Source organism: Triturus cristatus, chromosome 6 (assembly GCF_964204655.1).
Source record: "Triturus cristatus chromosome 6, aTriCri1.1, whole genome shotgun sequence".
Lineage (NCBI taxonomy): Eukaryota > Metazoa > Chordata > Amphibia > Caudata > Salamandridae > Triturus > Triturus cristatus.
The window spans coordinates 242,064,688-242,081,286 of NC_140589.1; positions in this window are offsets into that span (position 1 = coordinate 242,064,688).

Consider the following 16,599-nt stretch of genomic DNA (forward strand, 5'->3'; position numbering starts at 1 on the left):
AAGCTTGTCAGTTATTCCCGTTCAGTGACCTCAGACCATCCCTACTCTTTTCAGTTGGGTCCACCATGTTGCTAGTTGGGAAATCTGAGACTCCCACTGCCATAATGTTGTTGACTATTCTACGCCCCTGCAATTGTTTTACTCTTTATTCTGCTCTTCCCTAATACATTCTTTAGCAGCCTCTTGACATTCGTCTACATGTCCTATGTTGCATACTAGAATAATATTCTCTCACCCACCACATTTCATTAATTTGAAAGACTATCATCTTCGCTCTTGGCCTTTGCTAAGTGGATTTGTTTGCAACTCCAATATTTTATGTAGTGTAGTCCTCAAGCTTGGGAGATGTTACTCCCACAGTAATGATCATTTTTATTGTCTTGAAGTTCCTGTTCAGATACAATTGCATCTTCAAGTGACAAGCCCCCCATCCCTCCTATCCCTTGCTTATTTCGCCTTTTATTTTGTTTGCTTCTAGCTTGCTTATTGTGCATTTGTAAATATAATCTTGAATTATAATTTCACACCTTGATTGACTTTTCTTTTTAAATCTAACCAGGACACTTTGCTTCCATGGGTGACACACATTAGGTATACTATTCTGCTTTAGTTCTATTAGGGCACCAATTAAAGTGTGGTATTGCAAGAAAGGGAATTCTATGTTGGCTATTTCACTCTGCCAATTAGAGGTTTTGTAGCCAGAAGGTCAGTGCCAGCCTGGGAAACCCTGACAATTGTGTTGGACCAGCCCCGGGAGAGATGGTGGGGCTGAGGGGTGTGTAAGTGTGAAGCACTGCTGCTTTTGTTACTGGGGGCTGATATTGCAGCACCCCTGCAAAACCGGCACCCACCACTAAAAAAAACGGCACCAACCCTTCCAGCCTCCGAGAGAAACGGCGAACGCCTGCTACGGTCAGTCCAGACCTGCAGAAGGTACAAGGTAATGCTAATTTTTGCAGCTGTTCAATTGCCTTTACTGATGAAATACATTTTCTCTTTCTTAGCTTGTTATTTTGGGGCAAACTGCTTTTACTTGAGCATGGTAGTTACCATAATGCGGAGGTTGGACCGCCAGTAGAGCTGTACCCACCACGCCATCACGAGTTGTGGGGCCCGATGGATCGCCAAACTCGTAAATCAGCCCCAAAGTAATTTTCTTGGAGGTTGGATTCCTCCAGTGGGGGAATCATCATAATAATTTATTCTGAATTACTCAAGTTTCCTTAAGCAACAATGCAATTCATTATACATTTAAAACACAATTAGAAAGCACAGTGTCACCACAGTCCAAACATGTCTTGTGCAGAAGTAAATTTATACAGCCTTACCACACCAACCACAACTCAGAGGGTCTAACAACCAGCAGTAAACATGATAAGGTGCACCCTAAAAATGAACCTCAGCCTATGGCAGCCTAACCTGCCTCAATCATTGTAAGAGAATCCATCTCCCCAAACCATTTTATTGGTTATGTGTTTGCTGGTAGATTGGGTACAGTAAGATTCAGCCTCACAATACGTGCTTTGACCCCTGAAAAATGATGACCGTTTGGAGATATCCATCAGGCTTATTTAATTGTTATGTAAGTCCACAGTAACATGGCACAGGAAATGCACCAGCGGTAAAAAAGCCAAATGTCACATATGGGCTGCAGTGCACATCTACACAGCCCACTTCTATGACTGTAATCACCTGACTTTGGCTCAACAATTGTAGTTTAACTGGCTAAAGCCAACATCAGTACAGTCATACATGTCAAAAGAAACTGTTCTGTCATGTAAAATCGACATTAAATATTTGGTAGGTCATCCATAGATGTGCCTTCTGGACCATAAGGCTGGGGTCCTAATGTTTAAAGGTGAGGTATCTTGACATGACGAATAAAATGTTACCACAGTGATAAACTATGCACAGCTATTTTCACTGTATTGACTGTGGCTTTTCGTATATGGAGAATTCCTACTTTTTATTGAAATATACATTTTAAAACCTCAAGCAAGAAAAATCCTATAACATTTACCACACTTTATTTGTAATATTTATAATTTTATAGTTCAGTGATGATGGCAGATTTATGCTGAATAAAGTGCAAAGGAGGCTTTAAAAAAACAATATTTGTGCTGCCTGGAAGCTTTAGCAGTATTTCAGTTCTGATTATCTATTCCCTCCTGACAGTCATTAGCCCATTCGGCCGATGGAAAATAGAGGTGGACCGGCTGACAGAAAATCTGGGAAGAGTTAGAACTAGTGACCTTTTCTGGAATTTGTGAGGAGTCGCTACAAACACTGATGATATCACAAAGCACCAGGATGAGGCCTTGCTCTTTAAGGTATTACACTAGACAATGCCTAGTGTAGTTAAGGCACCTGACTACAGATTCTTCCCAGAAATCCTGTACCTGATCAAGAGTGGGGGAACCTGAACACAGCACCGGTCAGTAGAGGTTGGCCATGGTGGATCCTCTTTTAAATTGGCAGCACACGACGCAGTTAAAGACCTCTGGACATTGCAAAAGGGGTCTTGCCATATTAAAAGCCACCAAAGCAGGATATTCTGGCATAGGTGAAAAACGCAAACAGGAACTCCAGAAGAGGTAGGCAAGTTGGTCTGTTGGTATCATTTGTGGATTAGATTAGGTCACCAAACCGTAGGTATTGTACATTATGAAACTGAATTTCCACTAATAGAAACTCAGAACATAACTGAATCTGGTTACGAAACAGAAAAAGCAAATTCTGTCTGAAATTGCCTGTAAAGAGTTCTGACCTTCTCCCAACTTATAATCATTGACTGGAAGTGCGCTTTAATGGTCACTTGACTGACCTTCTGTTAGCCTCGGTGACAGAACAGGCTGAAGGAGCCCCTCGATGTCTGAAAGAGGCACCTGCCCTCTTAGAAGTGTCTAGTCCTGGATGCTGCTGGAGCCAAGGAGTGAGGTCTGGTTCTTAAGTGCCTCCTCTAAACATCTGAGAGCTGTAGAAGTGCACAGGAAGACGTTTTCTATTGGCCAAAGAAATGTGAGATTTTGTTCTTTTTGACCAATGAAGGACTCAGAAAAAGTGGAGAGTCTACCAATGAATGCAGGTACTTCCACGCTATTTAATCTAGTTCAGAGCTATTTGCATCAGTTAAGAAATCTTTAGTAGAACCCCAAAATGAAGTCTATTCTTGCAGAGCCCTGCTGTCTACAGCAGTCAGCCTTGATGTTAAACTCCTGTACTCTAATGTTGGTTTTAAGATGCCCCTAGTCAAGTTTACTGCTGGGTGTAAGATCCACTGAGTTGTGGTAGGTGGGAGAAAGGCTTTGTAAATACTTCTTTTGCTAAAGGAATGCTTGTACTTTGGTACCACTCTGCTATTGTGTTTTTAAAGCATAAAGAATTGCATTCTTTTTTTAAAAACTTGTGTTTTTCAGAATAGGTGATAAGAAAGATGAAGCACCACTCATTGATGTTTCTGTGTACCTATGACCTAGGTTTTAATTGTAAAGCACTCTTGTGCCAAAGCGCCATGCTAGAAAGTAAAATACATGTGCACTTTTATCAAGTATTAACCATGGCCAGTAAGAGCCTGAGATAGCTTGACATACTTTGAATACAATACTAACATATTTAAAATCAGAGAGTCAGTCAGGCACAACAAATAATAAAGTATACCGCAAGTCACCAATGGCTGATGATAGAGCGTTGCTGATGCGAAAATTGTAGGGGTGCACCATATTCATTGTTAGTCAGCACCCGCATATAACTGAGCATGTTATCCAAGAATAATGGAAATGTATTCATTGAAATAGAAAGGTAGAAATGTAAACAGGCCTCGAGAGAAGAGAAAGGCCACCAGTTATTCTGAAACGCATTGGTGTATGTGTAATGCTTAGTATAATAATGTCATGCATTAAGAGGCATTAAGTCATGTTAGAGGAATGAAGAAGGTAGTTCTCTTAAGTATGAGACGAATAATTAGCCCTGGTAATTGTAGTGTGTTTAGTTTGAGGCCTAACCAAAGGCCTTCGTTTATTTTAGCCATGCTTTATTAAGACGACAGGATTTTAGCAAAGCTTAAGATGCAGTAAGTTGTGAAACCTCATGATGTTAGGGTTTTTTTTCTGTTCAGCATTTGGCTGCAGGTACAAGGCCATGTAGCTCGTTAGTTAGAATGAGTCTTTGTTTGAATGGAATGGAGACAGAAGGAGTAGACATGAAGGGAGTGGATTGGAATGTAAAGTTGCAACTCCTGGTACAGAGAAGGCCTGGGACCCAAGGTCGAATTCATGGAAAGGAAGATGAAAGGATCCAAATGGAAATCTACTGAAGGAAGAAGCTGCCTGGAGGGGTGTGCTGAAGGGCGTGTACAGCTTTTTGGGGTTTTGTATTAGGGACAGAGCCCCGTGGGTTGAGTAGAGGAGACTTAGGAGAGGGACTGAAAGGAGCATTATAGATTGAGCTCTCATATGGTGAAGACTTCTTAGGAAGTTTCACTGCTGACACCTTTTATGCGATCCTCACCTGAAAGGGAATGTTGAGTAGGGATGTCACCTTAGAATAGAGTAGGGACAGTAATGATTTGATTCATGACTTTGAACTTTGATATCACAATTGCTATAGGGTACTTGATGCTTTTGGAAGCTGTAGTTCTGTTTATCTTTAGTCGTATGCGGATACTTCGTAGACTAGCATTTGTATTACTCCCCATTTATCTTTTGTGCCTTGTATTGAGGTGCCTATATATTCAGATGTTTTTGCTGATAATAAAAGGTCACCCTCCCAGATCATGAGTCTTCTTTTCTGAGATGTCAAATTGCGGCAAATACGATTTGATAATTGTGTTTCTTCTCTCTACGCTATTCTGCAAGTAAAAAGATCCTGGCGACCTGATTGGGTTCTTGTAGGTAATTAGATGAGAACAAGAACCGGCGTTCCCAGTTGGTAGCAAACGAGGATGGTTTCTTTCTGATAGCGAGGGAAGATTGAGATTAGGATAAGTGATCCTTGAGGCCCATCAATGATAAGTGAGGTTGAATCATCGGAGGGCGAACGGCAGACGACCTGGCGGACGGACGTAGGTGGCGAGTAGCAGTGCGGCAGCAAGCAGAAGCTCGAAGAGTGAGTATGAACAGGATACGATGTTGTAGATTGCGGTGATGTATTGTGTGAGATTTTTTGCGGAGTTGGTATGAATGTTGTGTGATTGTGAGATCAGGCTGTGAGCGCGCGCAGCCCGGGAAAGTCTTAGGCGATGAGAAGCCTAAGCGAGAGGGTGTAGAAGACACCCCTGGTAGATTTTGTTGACCATTGATCGTGGGGTACCATCGATCACCTGGACCGAGATAGGGGGAGTGAATGTATGAGGGTGTGACAACCTGACGCTGGCTGTGGGTTGTTGTATGTGGAATTGAGTAGTTGTAACCTATCAGAGGCGACCTGTCTGCCCGGCAGGGACAGACAGTAACCAACCGAGGTCGACAATTTCGAGAGACTGTGGACGGACAGTCAGAGGCTGTGGACAGACAGCCAGAGGAGTAACTTGTTTGGGACAAACGGTTATTTCAGCGTGTGAATGGGACAAATGCAAGGGTGAGACGAGCGGTGTGCAGGAGGGGAACTGCTGCGAGTGGAGGAACAGTGACGTCAGAAGGTGTCGCGCTGCGATAGGCTGGTTGGTGTAGTTCGCGCTGTCATTGGTGGACAGATACCAGGAAGAAAACAGAGATCGTGTGCGTTTGGCATTTGGTCATTATGAAATATTTTAAAGTTTTCCGAGAATTGTGTCGGGGGGATGAACATGTGGTTACTCGAGAGGGTGCGGAGGCCCCTCCGGAGGACATGCCAGCACACTACATGGCAAGAAATGTAGGGTTGCATACCATAGTATGGCTTGAGAATTGGCATAAAATGACTCAAGGTGAAGGAGAGTTAGCGTTCCCACGGTATGGTTCATTCAGATTAGCGGTGTTGTATCAGCTGAAGACTGTGATGGCAGCTTTACGACCTATGCCGATGCCCACACAGTTTGAAGCACTACATGCGTGGATTAGAGCAGCGCATGATAAGGAGAGAGGCAGAAATCAGGAAAGGGTGAAAAGGTCAGTTCAGGCGTTCCAAGATGCTAGATGGGATGCAGCGGAGAAAAGATGGAGAATGCAGGCAATAGAGGGACATAAATTATATCCCTTATTAGAGACGACAGGAAAATCAAAGGAAAAGACAGTAGACGGGAAGGAAGACAGTGACACGGATGATAGCCTGGTAGAAAGGTTGTTATCCGAGAGACCACCTCCAGACAATCCCGATGCCTCAGAAGGCAATGAGACGAAAGAAGAAGAGTATAGGGGAGCAGTACCCCGATCAGAAGTAAGAGTAGAAGGAAAGATCTCTATGGGAACCGAGAATATCAGGTATAAGTCCGTAGGTAGCTCGGAGGTGGAGAGAGGAGTGAGGTTACCAGATGCGCTGAAAATACCAGTTATCATCGGACCTATTGAGTCGATGTATGAGCTTGAGCCAGAAATGGCAGGGAGTTTAGAACAATCAGAGGGCAGGACGAGAAATGGAGTAGAGGAAAAAGGATTGGTGAGGAGAATGGAGCAGATTCCGAAGCCCATAGAATGGAGTACGCCGATGCCAGCTACAGCTGACTCCTCTGGAGGACAGGGAGAATTGAGACCTACTAGACCAAGGTCTTTAGTAGAGTCAAGATCAGATTTGAGAATGTGGACACCACCGGTGAGAACTCAAAGCCAAGGTGTGTTAGACGCAGAGAGGGATCGAGGGGCGATTGTAAATCGCTCTGTTCCCATGGGCAGATCAGGAGAGGGTAGGCCACAAGAAAGAGAATGTGAGTACAGTGACAGAGATGGTACAGCCTGCCGAGAAGTGCTGAGGGGAGCTTTGAGAGGGAAAATGTTAGATGTCGTAAGGCTAAAGGCAGAAATGGATGAGATAATAGGTGGAAATCTACCCCTTGAAAGAATACTAACTGACGAACAAGATGAGTTACTCTTTTTAGCGAAAGATGTGACTCGTAAAGCACGCACGGCTCATGAGAAATTGTCAGAGCTGGCAAAAAGATATGGGGTGGATTTGTCGAAAACTAAAGCGTTGCAAGGTGATCACCGGCTACAGTATAGTGATCAAGAATTGGAAGACAAGAGACTCATGGGATTGAGGACCCATGTCAAAGATTTGATTATAGCAATGCGGGCATGGATCATGCTCGATAAGTGGGAAGAAAGATGGTCCAAGAAGAAAAGTTCTAGAGGAGTAGTAGGAGAGACGCCACCTCCGGGTGGAGGCACGACGGCAATAGGGAGTTTCCCTTTATGGGAGGTACAGAATGGAGGGTACGTACATGTACCCTGGAGTAGAGGGGACTTGGCTGCCTTCACAAATGATTTTCCCCGGCTAAGGGAAAAGCCTGTGGAGTGGTACAAGCAAGTTGATCGCTTTGTCACAATCTCGAAGGTACTGTGGATTGATTTGAATACTTTGTTTGACATTGTGATCCCGGGGGATCTGTGGTCGGCATGTAAAGTTGCGATTGAATGGCCAGCCTCAGAGCCTGACAGGGATTTGATTACACATGGCCCGTCGCCGATAGTGATGAAAAAGTTCGAACAGGTAATCACTTGGTTGAAATCGAAGGTCTCACCTCAAGACACCGATTGGGTAAAGATAGATAGGACTGTACAAGAGCCTAAGGAGACAGTGCATGAATTTTACGAGAGGCTTTTAAACAGTACAGTGGTTTGGAGGCGTTGGATACCAAAGACATGGGACAGTTTGTGTCCAAGTTTGTGTTGGGGTTGAGGCCAGAGGTTAGTCTAATGATACAGCAACATTTGATTTGTTGGCAGAATAAGCCTGTGGATGAGATTCTCCCATGTGCTAGATATTGCAGTGATGAGATTGAGTCTAAGCACAAGAAATTGAAAGATAATCTGCTATTAATACAGATGCAGAACGCAGTTCAGGGACAGTCCACCGGAGGAACGTTGGGAAGGAGGCAGGGAAATTATCAAGGAGGAGCACAGAATGCTCAAGGACAGGCGAGGCCGAGAGGAGTAGATCCTAAGACCGGAATAGATGTGGCAGTGTTGAAAAAGACCACAGCTTGTCACCTTTGCCACCAGATTGGACACTGGAGACGCGAGTGTCCTTTTAATCCGTTAAATCAAATACAGCAGGAAGAAGAGTTGACCCATGTTCCAGTGGCAGACACACTCCCTGTAGTGACGCAACCTAGAATACAAAAGGGGGGACGAATGTTCCGCAGGTACAGGTTCCCCGACCGCCTAGAATACAGAATATGCAGCAGGGAGCTCGGACGTATGAACAGATGCCTCTATTCGAAGTGAACGGGGAAGATGATTCCGATCCAGCAACAAGATCTTGCTGGGGAGGAGACTATGATTGTACGCTTAGAGCGGTCCTAGAAGTAGATCAGAAGGGACCCTTTGTAGAAGCAGAGATTGATGGCCACCCTACGACCTTTTTGGTTGATACGGGGGCTACAAGATCGACTGTGAGATCCGCAGTGATCCCGGATCTACCCCTTTCTGGCCAGACAATCCAAGTTGTTGGGGTAGCGAACAAGAAATTGACTAGCTCGCTGACGGAACCAATACCGATTAGGATCGGGAACTTCAGTGACAGACACCAGTTTGTGGTGTGTGATTCTAGTCCAGTCTGTTTGTTAGGAAGAGATCTATTGTGTAAGCTTAATTGTACCATCTATTGCACCCCGAGATGATGCGACCTTTAACCCCTTCTGTGCCCATGACGAGCTGGACTCGTCATGGGCCGCGGTTGCGCTGTGCCCATGACGAGTCCAGCTCGTCATGAACCCCGCCCGCTAATGCAACGCCCGGCACAGGGCGGGGAAAGGGCGTGGCACACAAGGGGTTAAGGTTGCGAACCAGCGTTGGTGCGTGGAAATGTATCCTGCACTCACGGTGGAGGAACTCCCTTTAGACCTGAGGGAGTCTGTGTCAGTTGATGTATGGGACCTTAGTGGGGAAGAGATCAGACTAGTTAGAGGTGTAGATCCCGTGAAAATAAGAGTCAAAACAAATGTAGAATACCCAAGAACTCCCCAGTATAAATTGTCACCGGAAACTATCGAGGGGATTAGACCCGTAATTGAGTCCATGCTTAGACAAGGAATTTTGAGAGAAATCAGGGGTAGTCCATGTAACTCGCCCATAATGAGATTGCAGAAACCGAGCGGGAAATTCAGGATTGTGCAAGATTTGCGAAGAATTAATGAGATCGTAATCCCGTGTTGTCCCGTGGTACCGAATCCATCCGTGATCCTGTTCCAAATCCCATGTGATGCGGAATGGTTCACCGTGATTGACCTGTGTCAAGCTTTTTTCTCGATTCCTCTGCATGAGGACAGGCAATTTCTTTTTGCGTTTAGGCTGGAAAATCGTGTGTTAACATGGGCTCGTATCCCACAGGGGTACACTGAGAGCCCGTCTATTTTCAATCAGATTTTGAAAAAGAACCTTGAAGGTCTGGTGCTTCCCCAAGAGTCTGTTCTCGTCCAGTACATTGATGATTTGCTAGTGGCGTAAAAAACCGAGGACGCCTGCAGGATTGATACAGTAGCACTGTTGAATTTCCTAGGAGAGAATGGGCATAAGGTGTCTCCAAATAAATTGCAGTACTGTCTAAGTGAAGTACAGTATTTAGGTCATCGGATTGAGAAAGGTAAAAGAAAGATATCACCAGATCGCATAGATGCGATTTTGAGAATGCCCGTCCCTACGACTCAGAGGGCAGTTTGAATGTTCTTGGGAATGGTTGGCTATTGTCGCCAATGGATCCCGAACTTTTCCTTTGAAGCGAAGCCCTTACAGCGGCTGACGCGCAAGGATGTGAGTGATCCGGTACCATGGGATGAAGACTGTTTAAGGTCATTTCTGAAACTAAGAGAAGCCTTGTGTTGTGCGCCAGCTTTGGGAATGCCTGATTACAAGAAGGCATTCGCATTGTTTTGCTGTGAAAAGGAAGGTTGCGCATTGGCAGTGTTAACTCAGGTTCATGGGAATGTCCGTAGACCAGTTGCCTATTTTTCGGCTACACTAGATCCAGTAGCCTCTGCGTTGCCCGGATATCTCAGATCCGTTGCTGCAACAGGTGTCAGTATCGAGAGATGTGAGAGCATTGTAATGGGTCATCCGCTTACTGTGCATGTGCCACATTCTGTTGAACTGTTGATGACCAGGACTAAGACACAACACCTCACGAATAATAGATTGACACGTTATGAACAAGTCATCCTAGCTGTTGAGAATGTAACGTTGAAGAGGTGTTCTGTTTTAAATCCTGCCACATTGTTGCCGATCCCGAATATAGATGATGAAGATTGTGAGGATCATGACTGCCTCGATGTGACTGAATTGTGCACCAAACCCAGACCTGATATTGTGGATGAACCACTTTCCGAGCCAGATGAAATATTCTTTGTGGACGGTTCATGTTTGAGAGACAATACGGGTCAGTTGAGAGCAGCCTTTGCTGTTTGTACTATCACCGGAGTGGTCGAAGCCGCTTGTCTAGAAGGAGTATACTCCGCACAGGTGGCTGAGCTTATTGCTTTGACTTGTGCCTGTTTGGCCGCTAACGAGATCCGTATAACGATTTATACGGACAGCCAGTACGGGTTTGGTGTCGTTCACGACTTCAGACAGTTATGGTCCCAGAGGGGGTTCATGACATCATCTGGGTCACCCATTAGGAATGGAGAATATGTGAGACAACTGTTGGAGGCGTTGCAAGGCCCAGACGAAATCGCAGTGGTGAAGTGTTCTGCTCATACGAAAGGAAATGATTTTGTATCTCTTGGAAATAACTATGCAGACGAAGTTGTTCGATTTTGTGCAGAACAGGGGTGTGACTTTACAGAACGACACATAAGGGGAAATGAAGAAACAACTGACCTTAGTGTGATGTTGGCGATGGCCGATACATGGGAAGAGTTAAAACAATTGCAAGATGATGTGTCTGACCAGGAACGGGATAGTTGGGTGCGAGCTGGATGTGAGAAGGGAGATGTGAATGTTTGGGTTTCGAGTGATGGAAGAGCGGTGTTACCGGAATGTCTGTTGAACCCAATGGCACGATTGATACATGGTCCTGTGCATCTTGGCAGGGATGCGATGGTGCGAGTGTTTCGTCAAACATGGTACAATACGAAGTTTCGGGCAGCAGCCGAAGCTGTATGTCAGAGATGTGTCACCTGTCAACAAATGAATGTAGGGAAAAGGACAGCTGTGACAATGAGTCACATAGGGAGGTCGGGTGGCCCTTTCAACAGGATGCAGTTAGATTTCATTGAGATGCCAAAGTGTAATGGGTTGAGATACATATTAGTCGTAGTGTGTGTCTTCTCTAGATGGGTGGAGGCTTACCCGACACGCAGGTGTGATACACTAACTGTAGCTAAGTTACTGTTGAGAGAGCTCATCCCGAGGTTCGGGTTCCCGACCTCTTTGGAATCGGACAGAGGAACGCATTTCCACAGTGAACTAATGAAGTTGCTTTGTGCTGCCCTGAACATAGATCAAAGGTTACATTTCAGTTATCGACCAGAGGCTTCTGGGATAGTAGAACAAGTCAATGGGACATTGAAGGCCCGAATGGCAAAAGTGTGCTCCTCAACTCCTCTGAAGTGGCCAGATGCCTTACCTTTGGTTCTGATGAGTCTCCGAAGTGTGCCTGATAGGAGAACTGGATTGTCACCCCACAAAATATTGATGCGTGTGCCAGCAATACCAGCCTCTGCATTGATAAATATCACTGATGATGTAATTCTCGACTACTGTAAAGACCTGGCTGATTCATTCTGTGTCCCAGCAGGTGCAGGCGGTAGCTGTTCCAGCAGCAAGTGATCTGAGCCACGACCTGTGCCCAGGGGATTGGGTGTTGGTACGGAAGCACGTGAGGAAGAGTTGCTTGGACGTTCGCTGGAGTGGCCCTTACCAGATTATTCTGGTTACAAATACTGCAGTGAAGTGTGGGGGACTACCGAACTGGGTGCATGCCTCCCATACCCGTAGAGTTCCAGCACCCTTAGAAGATACAGCCCCTCTCGTGAACGAAAACCCAGCTGAGGTGGCAGGGCCATCTGAGAGGGCAAGTCAAGCTGTAAGGGTGGCTGACACAGCTGGTTGTGCACTGGAACAAGCTGTAAGCGAGGGAGAGAGAAACTCCGAATCAGAACCAGAAGCAGAAGAAGGTGCATTCGGCGGAGTGGAGCCAAATTCTGCCGAAGAAGAAGGTAGTGCACAGGGTATCAGAAGGGAGAGCAGGGGTGTCTCAGAAGCAGAAAGAGTTTGGCCCATGAGTCTGAGACGGGTAAATTCAAGAGGGACACCGAGAAGAGATCTTGCCCCAGTATCGGAGGTGACCGAGTCGGAACAGAGTGAGGAAGATCAAGATCCGGAAGCTCCGAGAAGGTCGAGGAGAGCCAGAGTGCCGTGTCACAGGTACGCTTCACCTGAGTGGACGTACGTAGCAACGAATGCTAGGACCGATGAGTACGGGGAGGCTGAGGTCGATTACTCTTGTCAGCGGTCCACCGGCTCTGAGGGCGGAAGTGTTGCTGAAAATCCCAGGATTGGAGATCGAGGGAGTACTGACTCTCCATATTCCAGATCCGCCACTCCTGAGTAACATTCGTGGTCTGATATTGGATACATTGGCTTTCCCGAACTTTGCAGTTGTACCTTCTCCCCAAGAACTAAAAACTCTCAAACTTGAAATTTTGCAAGGAGTCCTAGAGCTGTTGGGACCTGCAGTTATTTTGGATTAGAGATGAACTTTGTCGAGAAGGAGCTAAAAGAAGGGAGCCTTTGCCGATCCGAAAGAAAGTAGAGAACTGAACATTAGAAGAGAAAATTAGCTACAGGGGATAATTGTTGCATTGAAATACAAGCCTGAATGAGGAAGAGACTCTCGCCCATTATTATCGAACTGGATATTGAGCGTGGGGGAAAAATGGCAGAGCCTAGAAATTCACACCGTAGGGTGAAGACAGTGTTAGGTACACTTTTAGGAGTAGTCATAGCTGTTATATTTGCAGTAGTCATAACTTCGTATGCAGTGGCCCACAGGGAAGAGGGGAAGATGCTGGGAACACCTACACCTGTCACTCCCAGTACCAAGAAGGATATTTCAGGAGATAAAAGGGCTATGATGCTAGAAGAGAGTCGTATGTTACACATGGATTTGTCGAAAGGTGATTTCAAGCTCAATGCGTATGCGAAATTGTTGTATGAGTACGTTGATGCGATGGATGCGAAAGATTGCTATGTGTGCATGCAGTTGCCTGCTTCTGTAGATGAGGGTATTAGATACCATCACCTTCCATTGACTTATGGGATTTCTTGCAGTTTATTGCTTAGTCTGTTTTACGAAAGGAAACAGTTTGAGTACTATTTTTCTAATTATGACACAGTACTTCCTGACGTACCAGCGTTTAAGCATTTGAATAAGTATGATTATTATAAGTCACATGAAAAACTTCGGACTTATTTCATACCGACTCAAAGTTTGGATACTGCTTATGCTCATAGAAATAATTTGACATGTTCAGTGTCAGACACTGAAAAGAAATTTATTGGCCAAGTTGAAGACAGATATAGAAAATTAACCCAAGATAAGGATGGGGGAAAGAAGTCAACAGATTGGACAGATGAAGAGAAACTGCATAAGTCAAGGGGAAGTTATGGACCCATAGCTTTAGATCAAGTACGGAGGGGAAATTTGTGTGTTGCTCGTCCTCAGTCGGACAAGGACTAAATCTGGGTTGGACACAGCACATGTGCCCAAACCTTTACTATGGAAGATTCAGCTAAGAACTTTTTGCAGGGTCAGATACAGGTCATCCCAACAGTGTATTATGTGTGTGGAAGGAATGCATACGTGAGGTTGCCTGAGCAGTGGTACGGGACTTGTTATTTAGCTGTTATTTTTCCGAAGATATACCATGCCGAGGATTTGACTCTGCTAGAGACAGGACACCACTCTAGAGCACGGAGAGATGCAAGTGCAGGAGCTGTGATTGGTGATACCTTTGGAGCAATCATACCCGGTCTGGGTGTGGTTTTGAATGATGTGAAAATACGAAAGTTAGCAACTGTGGTTGATGAGTTGTCAATGAACACAGCGAAATCATTGTTGCTGGTGGATGGAGAGATGCTATCGATTAGGACAATGGTTTTACAAAATCGTCTTGCATTAGACGTATTATTAGCAAAAGAGGGCGGAGTCTGTAAATTGTTGAAGGTTCAAGAATGTTGCACGTATATTCCAGACAACAGCAAAGAGCTGAGGAAATATATAGTCAACATTACCACACTTCATGAAGAAGCTGCAGTATTGGCAGAACAGAATGTGTGGGAGAAGATTGGGAAAGGATTTGGACATGTGGGAAGCTGGTTTGCAGATTTTGGGAAGGGAATTCTTGGATATGTGCTGAAACCAATCCTGATTGTGGTGGTTTGTGTGATCTGTTTGTGGGACTTGATAGAGCGTACAAGTGGTACCGAGGAACCAGAGCTGAGAGGATTCTCAGGGGATATGAAAGACGAATGGCTCATGTGCAAGATAATCAGTATCAGGACCTAAAAAGAATGGAGGGTTTCCGACATAATGGGATGGTTACCACCTCTGTATGAATGGATTTGTGTGATGACAAGTTGTCATCAAAGGGGGGAACTGATAGAGCGTTGCTGATGCGAAAATTGTAGGGGTGCACCATATTCATTGTTAGTCAGCACCCGCATATAACTGAGCATGTTATCCAAGAATAATGGAAATGTATTCATTGAAATAGAAAAGTAGAAATGTAAACAGGCCTCGAGAGAAGAGAAAGGCCACCAGTTATTCTGAAACACATTGGTGTATGTGTAATGCTTAGTAGAATAATGTCATGCATTAAGAGGCATTAAGTCATGTTAGAGGAATGAAGAAGGTAGTTCTCTTAAGTATGAGATGAATAATTAGCCTTGGTAATTGTAGTGTGTTTAGTTTGAGGCCTAACCATATATTTAAAGTGAAGACCTTCGTTTATTTTAGCCATGCTTTATTAAGACGACAGGATTTTAGCAAAGCTTAAAATGCAGTAAGTTGTGAAACCTCATGATGTTAGGGATTTTTTCTGTTCAGCATTTTGCTGCAGGTACAAGGCCATGTAGCTCGTTAGTTAGAATGAGTCTTTGTTTGAATGGAATGGAGACAGAAGGAGTAGACATGAAGGGAGTGGATTGGAATGTAAAGTTGCAACTCCTGGTACAGAGAGGGCCTGGGACCCAAGGTCGAATTCATGGAAAGGAAGATGAAAGGATCCAAATGGAAATCTACTGAAGGAAGAAGCTGCCTGGAGGGGTGTGCTGAAGGGCGTGTACAGCTTTTTGGGGTTTTGTATTAGGGACAGAGCCCCGTGGGTTGAGCAGAGGAGACTTAGGAGAGGGACTGAAAGGAGCATTATAGATTGAGCTCTCATATGGTGAAGACTTCTTAGGAAGTTTCACTGCTGACACCTTTTATGCGATCCTCACCTGAAAGGGAATGTTGAGTAGGGATGTCACCTTAGAATAGAGTAGGGACAGTAATGATTTGATTCATGACTTTGAACTTTGATATCACAATTGCTATAGGGTACTTGATGCTTTTGGAAGCTGTAGTTCTGTTTATCTTTAGTCGTATGCGGATACTTCGTAGACTAGCATTTGTATTAGTCCCCATTTATCTTTTGTGCCTTGTATTGAGGTGCCTATATATTCAGATGTTTTTGCTGATAATAAAAGGTCAACCTCCCAGATCATGAGTCTTCTTTTCTGAGATGTCAAATTGCGGTAAATACGATTTGATAATTGTGTTTCTTCCCTCTACGCTATTCTGCAAGTAAAAAGATCCTGGCGACCTGATTGGGTTCTTGTAGGTAATTAGATGAGAACAAGAACCGGCGTTCCCACTGACATATACTGCAATTACAGGACTATGCATATTTCATGGTTAGCCAGCGGTGCTGTCTTAGCAGCTGTTTCCCATACTGTGAGTGGTCCACTGTGTACCATTCTAGGAGTAATTGGAGATCCTGAGATAGGATTTCTCTATGATACGCCCATTGATTAAAGCTAGCTGGATTTGAAGACGCCCTACTCTGTGTATCCCAGCTACAAGATTCCTCAACATGCAATATATCTGCCCCTGTAATGCCACATCCTGGTCTTTTTGGGCAAACTTCACTAATGAGTACTAGAAGGCTTGGCAGCAATATTACTTGTTACAACTAAGAGTATTGGGCAGTACCAATATGTCAGTTTGTCACATGGTGGCACCAAAGTTTGGATGTTGGTAATTCCCTACATCGCCCACATGAGGGACCCTGCTCGTTCTGTGAAGGGTGAAGAGTGACAGGTAGCAATATGTCTTTACAGCTGAAGCAACAGGTAGTTAAATAGCCTTAGATTGAAGCTAAAAATAACCTCCATGCCCTTATAGCTTTCAATAATCCAGATATGGCTGTTAGAAACCACGCAACTGACAGAGTTAATATTTACAAAATGCTATTGCTTGGAGTCATTTCAT